This window comes from Malus domestica, chromosome 12 (assembly GCF_042453785.1).
Source record: "Malus domestica chromosome 12, GDT2T_hap1".
In the NCBI taxonomy this organism is placed as follows: domain Eukaryota; kingdom Viridiplantae; phylum Streptophyta; class Magnoliopsida; order Rosales; family Rosaceae; genus Malus; species Malus domestica.
Genome location: NC_091672.1, coordinates 19,817,478 through 19,823,477, shown reverse-complemented (window position 1 = coordinate 19,823,477; position 6,000 = coordinate 19,817,478). Strand labels below are relative to the sequence as shown.

Here is a 6,000-nt window from a genome sequence, read left to right as displayed (position 1 = left end):
CTCTGTATTGGAAAACTCCCCATGTGCTTCTCTCTTCCTTTCCCTTTAGTTTCTCTCTCTTTCCAAAGGAGATGCCGCCAAGCAAGTGTCAAAGGTTTTGGTTTTTGATAGGGGTGGAAGGAGGTTCTGGTGTGGCTAGGGTAGTGGAAATTAAGGAAGCATTAATTATTTTAATTTTTTTAAAACATATTAATATTATTTTCTTTTAAATTAGACATTAGAGGTTATTTTAGGAATAATGGTGGGTGGAGAAATAATATTTTAATTTTTTTAATTTTTATGGTGGGTGAAATTATAATATGAATGTAGAAATAGGACAATGGGATGGGTCTATCATCACTCAAAGTCAAATATATAACTAAATTCCACAAAATTTATCGTATTAGTTACATTGCCCATTAGGTAGGTTACTGCAAATGGTGATTTTTTTTTGTCAAAGGTGATTTTTTTTTATTTATACAACATGAAAATTTTTAGTATAAAATAATTTTTGTCTAGCTTAATATAGCTGTTATCAAAAGTCAAACATGTCGTTAGCAGTGTCAACTGCATGGAATGCCCATTTTGAACGTCACAAATTTTGACACCTGGATATTGAGCCGGGCGTGTCTCGATCGGTTAATAGTATGCATGTGTGGCTTACGTACAGTGCTTGAAAAATGTCATGGTATATCATCTTTTACTTTGACTTTAATTCGGTCGACATCGATCTCCTTCATTTTTCATCAAACAATTTTGTCCAAATACCCCTTATATAATTTTCTGTTGTGAATAACATGTATCATTTGGCCATTGCAGTATACCTTTTATTTATTTAAATAACTATATAGATGTCACAGCCCGTTCCAAAATATTACATTCGTGGCTGTGAATGGACGAAATTGCCCTTAAGAAATACTAAGTATGTGAAGCTCAAGTTGATAATTATCTAGGTTACTAAGTTTTGAAAATAAAATGGAATTTAATAAGGATGAAACTTAGATTTTTAGGTTAAAATTTTGTGGTTTGGAGTTGGGGATTGGAAAAGGACCACGTGGGATCCCCACACCCCTCAATCCTCTCCCTATTTTCTGCATGCTGTCTCTCTCTCTCTTCCCTCACGACTCTCTCACTCTCTCTGTCACTCTTCTTCTCCGTTCGAACCAAACCAACCACAAAACAACCTTAAACTTCCACCAACGACGGAGTTAAGACCACCATCGAACTCCTGGAACCTCCACGATCACGTAGACACCATTTTCAGGTAAGGAATCCTTCGTTTTCGCGTTGAAAACTCGAGGTCCGAGTTTGGCACTATTCATGAACTTTTTGTTGGTTGATTTTTAGGACAATACAAGCTCATAGTGAGCTTATTGAGGTCCCAAGGAAGCTCGGAGTGCTTCGTTTGAAGGAATTGGACGTCGGGATCACGAGCTGCAAGTTTGGCCGGTTTTGCTTCGACTTTTCCGGTGAGATTTAGTTGTTTTTTGAAGCTTAAAAGTAGTATATTCTGATTCTACATGTTTGGGGCTTCATTTTGATATATTATACGAAGAAAATGGGTGAGAAACGAAGGAGAACAAGGCATTTGAAAAATGCCCAGAATCCGGCCACCAGAGAAAAACCAGTCCGGCGAACTCGCGAGGAAGAAGGTGCGCGTGGGCGCGCGTGGACCCGTGCCTTCCTTGGCGCGTGGCGGCGCGTGCTACAGTAAAAAATTATTTTAAAAATATGTCGACGTCCGTGACGTCGAGTAGATCACTGTGGTATATTAATATACCCAAATTGAGCACCGTATGAGAAAGTTATTAAGGATTGTTGGTTAGGTGTTCAAATAACGTTTTATAGTTTTTGCATTTAGGTGAAAATATGAATTGACGATCCGACCGTTGGATCGTCACCAAACTTTGATACGTTGTAATACGTAATATTTGAGGATTATAGGAACTTACAGATTGGGAATCCGATTTGCGGATCTTCCGAAATTGGAGTTGTAAGTCCATAATATAGAATGTTAACCGTCACCTAGTTTTGTTAATTGACGGAGATCCGACCGTTGGATGGTAATGAAATTTTAGGAGGTTATCCTAGAGATATATTGTGGACCTCTGGAAGTTATGGATTTAAAATCTGAGTGGTGGATCTTCCGGATCGAACTACGTAGTGACGTATTTTATATAAGTTATATATTCTATCGATATGAATTCTAAGGTTGGAATTGATTATTGTTTTAGGCGCCGATCGTCATGACGCCTTGGCGTATTGTGCTAGGGAGTTGTAGGGCGAACTCCAGGTGAGTGGGCAGTTTTGTTTTCCGTATATATATATACTTGACGTTTTCCCAGAAATTGAAATTTAATGAAAGTATGCTTTAAATGCAATGTATAAAATTATATGAAAAGTATATTGAAATGTGAATTGAGATGTCATGCATAAAAGTATATGAAAAGTATATAGAAATGTGAATCGAATTGCCATGCATGAAATGATATGAAAAGTATGAATTGAGATATGATGCATATGAATGAATGGTGCGGCGGACGCACAGGTGAGTATTTAATTACTGTTATGATGATGTTGATGTATATTAAGCTCAAATCCTGCACCATGGTTTAGTGCTTATAGTATTCACCGCATCGCACGCTCGCCTTGGATCCAAGTAGATGCTGGTCGCACAGTCCACGCGGAGTGGGTGCGACGGGCCAGTCGTAGAGTGTTAGTGAGATTTCGACTGGTGGGTGACCTTAGATTCTGTGCACAGATGATTGATGAGAAAGCACTAGAGCGTAATATTAACCATTAAGTCGTACAGACTACATTAGGTGGTTCCGACTTATGTGCAGAAGGTCGTACAGGTCACAGAGGTGACTCCGGCAGAGTGAGAGTGATAGATTTTGAGCTCTAGGTTCAACCGTACAGGGCCATTAGAGGGCCTCCGGTTGATTACTTCTTGCACCTGATATAATTATTGTTGATGCATTCATACTTAACTGTTGAATTCCGACATGGCATGGCATATTTGTACTGAAAAATGTTGAGTTAATGAATTGAAGTATTGAGAATATATATATATATATATATATATATATATATATATATTTATATTTTACATTTCTGGGAAAGTATACAAGTTTTACGGAGAGGGGTTACAATGTTTTAAAGAAAAGTTAGATTTGAAAAGATTTGTTTTACTGACCCACTCAATTTTGGTTTTGCGCCCCTCCAGGTTAAAGAATAGCTGAGGTGTGGTGGCTACGAGGAATTCAGCGGGGTTCTGACAGAATGGACCAAATTAGGATGCACCTTCGGGTGTATTAACTTTGAAGTTGTATAATTAAAGCTTCCGTACTGTGCAAATGGTTACGTCACTCTCACGTGACGGCCAGCATGCCCTCCTTCGGGACGGGGTGTGTCAATAGATGTGGACGTATATTTATAGAAAAAATTAGATTTTAATCCCTAAATAAGATAAAGTTTAGAAAAATATTTTATACTAGATTAAAAATTGATTTTAGTCTCTAGACTCTATTAAATGCCAGCATATGTATTCAATGTCTCTCTTTTTTATTTATAGTTTTATGGTGTTCATAAATTAAAATTTATGAAAATATTGTAAAATTTAATTCTCATTATGGTGAGTATCTTATATAAGAAAATATTTTCATAAAGATTTTTCGGTACACTTATGTTTTTGCATATTTTCTTATGTGCCACTAATTCATTACAATATATTTAGGTATGAACATTTCGGTACATTGGGTTAGTATAATATGTACGAACATTTAGGTACACTAGTTTAGTATAATATATTTAGATATCAACATTTCGATACACTAGTTTAGTATCATATAGTTAGGTATGGAATTTTTTGTACACTTATATTTCTGCATATTTTCTTACGTGCCACTAATTTACTACAATATATTTAGGTACAGACATTTCGGCACACTAAATTAGTAAAATATATTATGAGACGGACGTTTAGGTACACTACTTAGAGGAAGTAAAATAAAATTAATGAATTAAAATGTGTATAATAATAAATTTAAAATTTAATGTAATGACATTAAATAAGATATCTATTAAATATTAAAACAAAAATATAATATAAATTTGAATTAAGTAAACATTAAAAGACTAAAATCAATATCCAATCTAACACTAGGTTTTTATTAAATTTTAATCTTCTTGAAGGATTAAAGTTCAAAAACCCCTATATATTAAGGCCAGCTCGTGGATCTATACTATATAATTGGAAAATAATAACTTAATTAGTTAAACGAAAAAAAATAAAAGATGAAAACTTGATTAATCTAGGTATAGCTCAAGCTGTTATCGAGTTAAAAAAATGACTCACACGTTAGGGTCGATGCATGTTGTGTATTAGCCAAATTGTTAATTAAGGGTTTTAGTATTAATCGAATTAAGAATCCCATATGGAGCTTCGGTTGGATCTCAGATCCATCCAACTTGTTAGGAGTTCCACCGCAACGTACGTAGCTAGTATAAGAAGTTGAGGGCATGGTCGTCTTTGAGATTTCGAGAGTCCTGAGCAATGTAATGAAAAAGTTGCGTTGAATCGATGGAACAAGAGCGAGAGAAGGGTTTAGTGATTGAAAGAGTCCATGTCACCTTAGTCTTGTATATCTTGTACTTTTTTTTAGTACATCAATATTTTTATATTAGGGGAAGGAGTTCGGCTAAGCCACACAATAGGCATCTTAATTTGATATCGAATTTGTCATCCACGAGATTCGAACCTTAAGATCACTTCTAAACGGAGATGAATACCACTATATCATAGTACTAAGTGGCTATATATCTTCTATTTTAAAAGAGAGATGAAATCAATGCTACATAATTAAACAAGCAATACCGAGTTTCTATTATAATTTTAAATTTTCAGTGGGATCGAACCGACGCTGATGTATACAATCTAGCTAACAGCAAATCCGTCAAGTAGTCGACATCTTCAACAAATTAATATTAAATACTTTTCCACACTCATGTTAATAATCTAAACTAACTAAAAAATGATGGAAAAACATTTTTATCTCCTAGCACAAAATAAAATTATGGTCAATAAATTTATTTTGCACAATCTAAATTTTACTTTTTTTTTAAAGCATCACCTACATGTGATTCTAACAAATCTCTAATTTAAAAAATAAAAACAAAAACTCATCCCCATTTCCACATTCTCTTTTTCTCTACCTCTCTCTCTTCCTCATTTTCATTTCAAAAATAAAAATAAAAATTGTCCATACACACAAAGTGTGTGGGCATATACTAGTAGTAGTAGTAATAATAATAATCAACAAGTATCTATGTAAAGCTAATTTGTGTATATATGTATTTTTTTTTATTTTATAGAAACCACCAATTGTTTTAAATTTTCGATTAGCACCTATTTTTTTGTTTTTTTTACGGGGCTTGTAGAAGAACGTTGTAATTATATAATGGAAAATTTTATTTAAACTCATTTAACCTCTTTCTACACCTAACTTATTTTTTGCACCCATTTGATTTTTAATTAAACTATCAATATCTCTTTAAACCCAAATTTACTACCTAAATTACCCTTACAAACCTAATTCAATATGCAAATTTTTCTTTACACCCATTTGACTCTTAACTCTATTAATGACATTGTGCAGCCATCCAATGATTTTAGCTTTCAAAAAGTTATCAGGCAAGCTTCAGTAGGTTATTTGTTAGCTATATAATTCTTTATCTGGAGTGATTGTGGACCTAAATTAGTGTCTTCAAGGATTGATCAGTTACAAGAAAAATTTAAATCGTATTGGAGGGCACATGGACATAGACAGCAGCAGCTATACATGTACCAGCAACAGCAGAAATCGTATTGGATGGTGTTTTGGGGTGCAGACAGACACCGGGAGAGTGTCTGCAACAATTTGTTGTTGCAGAAAGTTTAACAAAGGGTACTATGCAGGATTGATGAAAAAAAAAATTGAAACTCAAAAACTCATCTTCTAATCTCTATAAAAGGTTAAATCA

The 6,000-nt window shown here is 34.2% G+C and overlaps 1 long non-coding RNA gene across 1 annotated transcript; it reads left to right on the top strand.

Moving 5' to 3' along the window:
- The first annotated feature begins 885 nt into the window (after positions 1 to 885).
- On the top strand, positions 886 to 3,400 carry LOC139190205 (uncharacterized). Its single transcript, XR_011574284.1, has 4 exons — positions 886 to 1,243; positions 1,327 to 1,448; positions 2,214 to 2,272; positions 3,206 to 3,400. It is a non-coding gene; the product is annotated as an uncharacterized lncRNA (long non-coding RNA).
- The last annotated feature ends 2,600 nt before the right edge of the window (positions 3,401 to 6,000 follow it).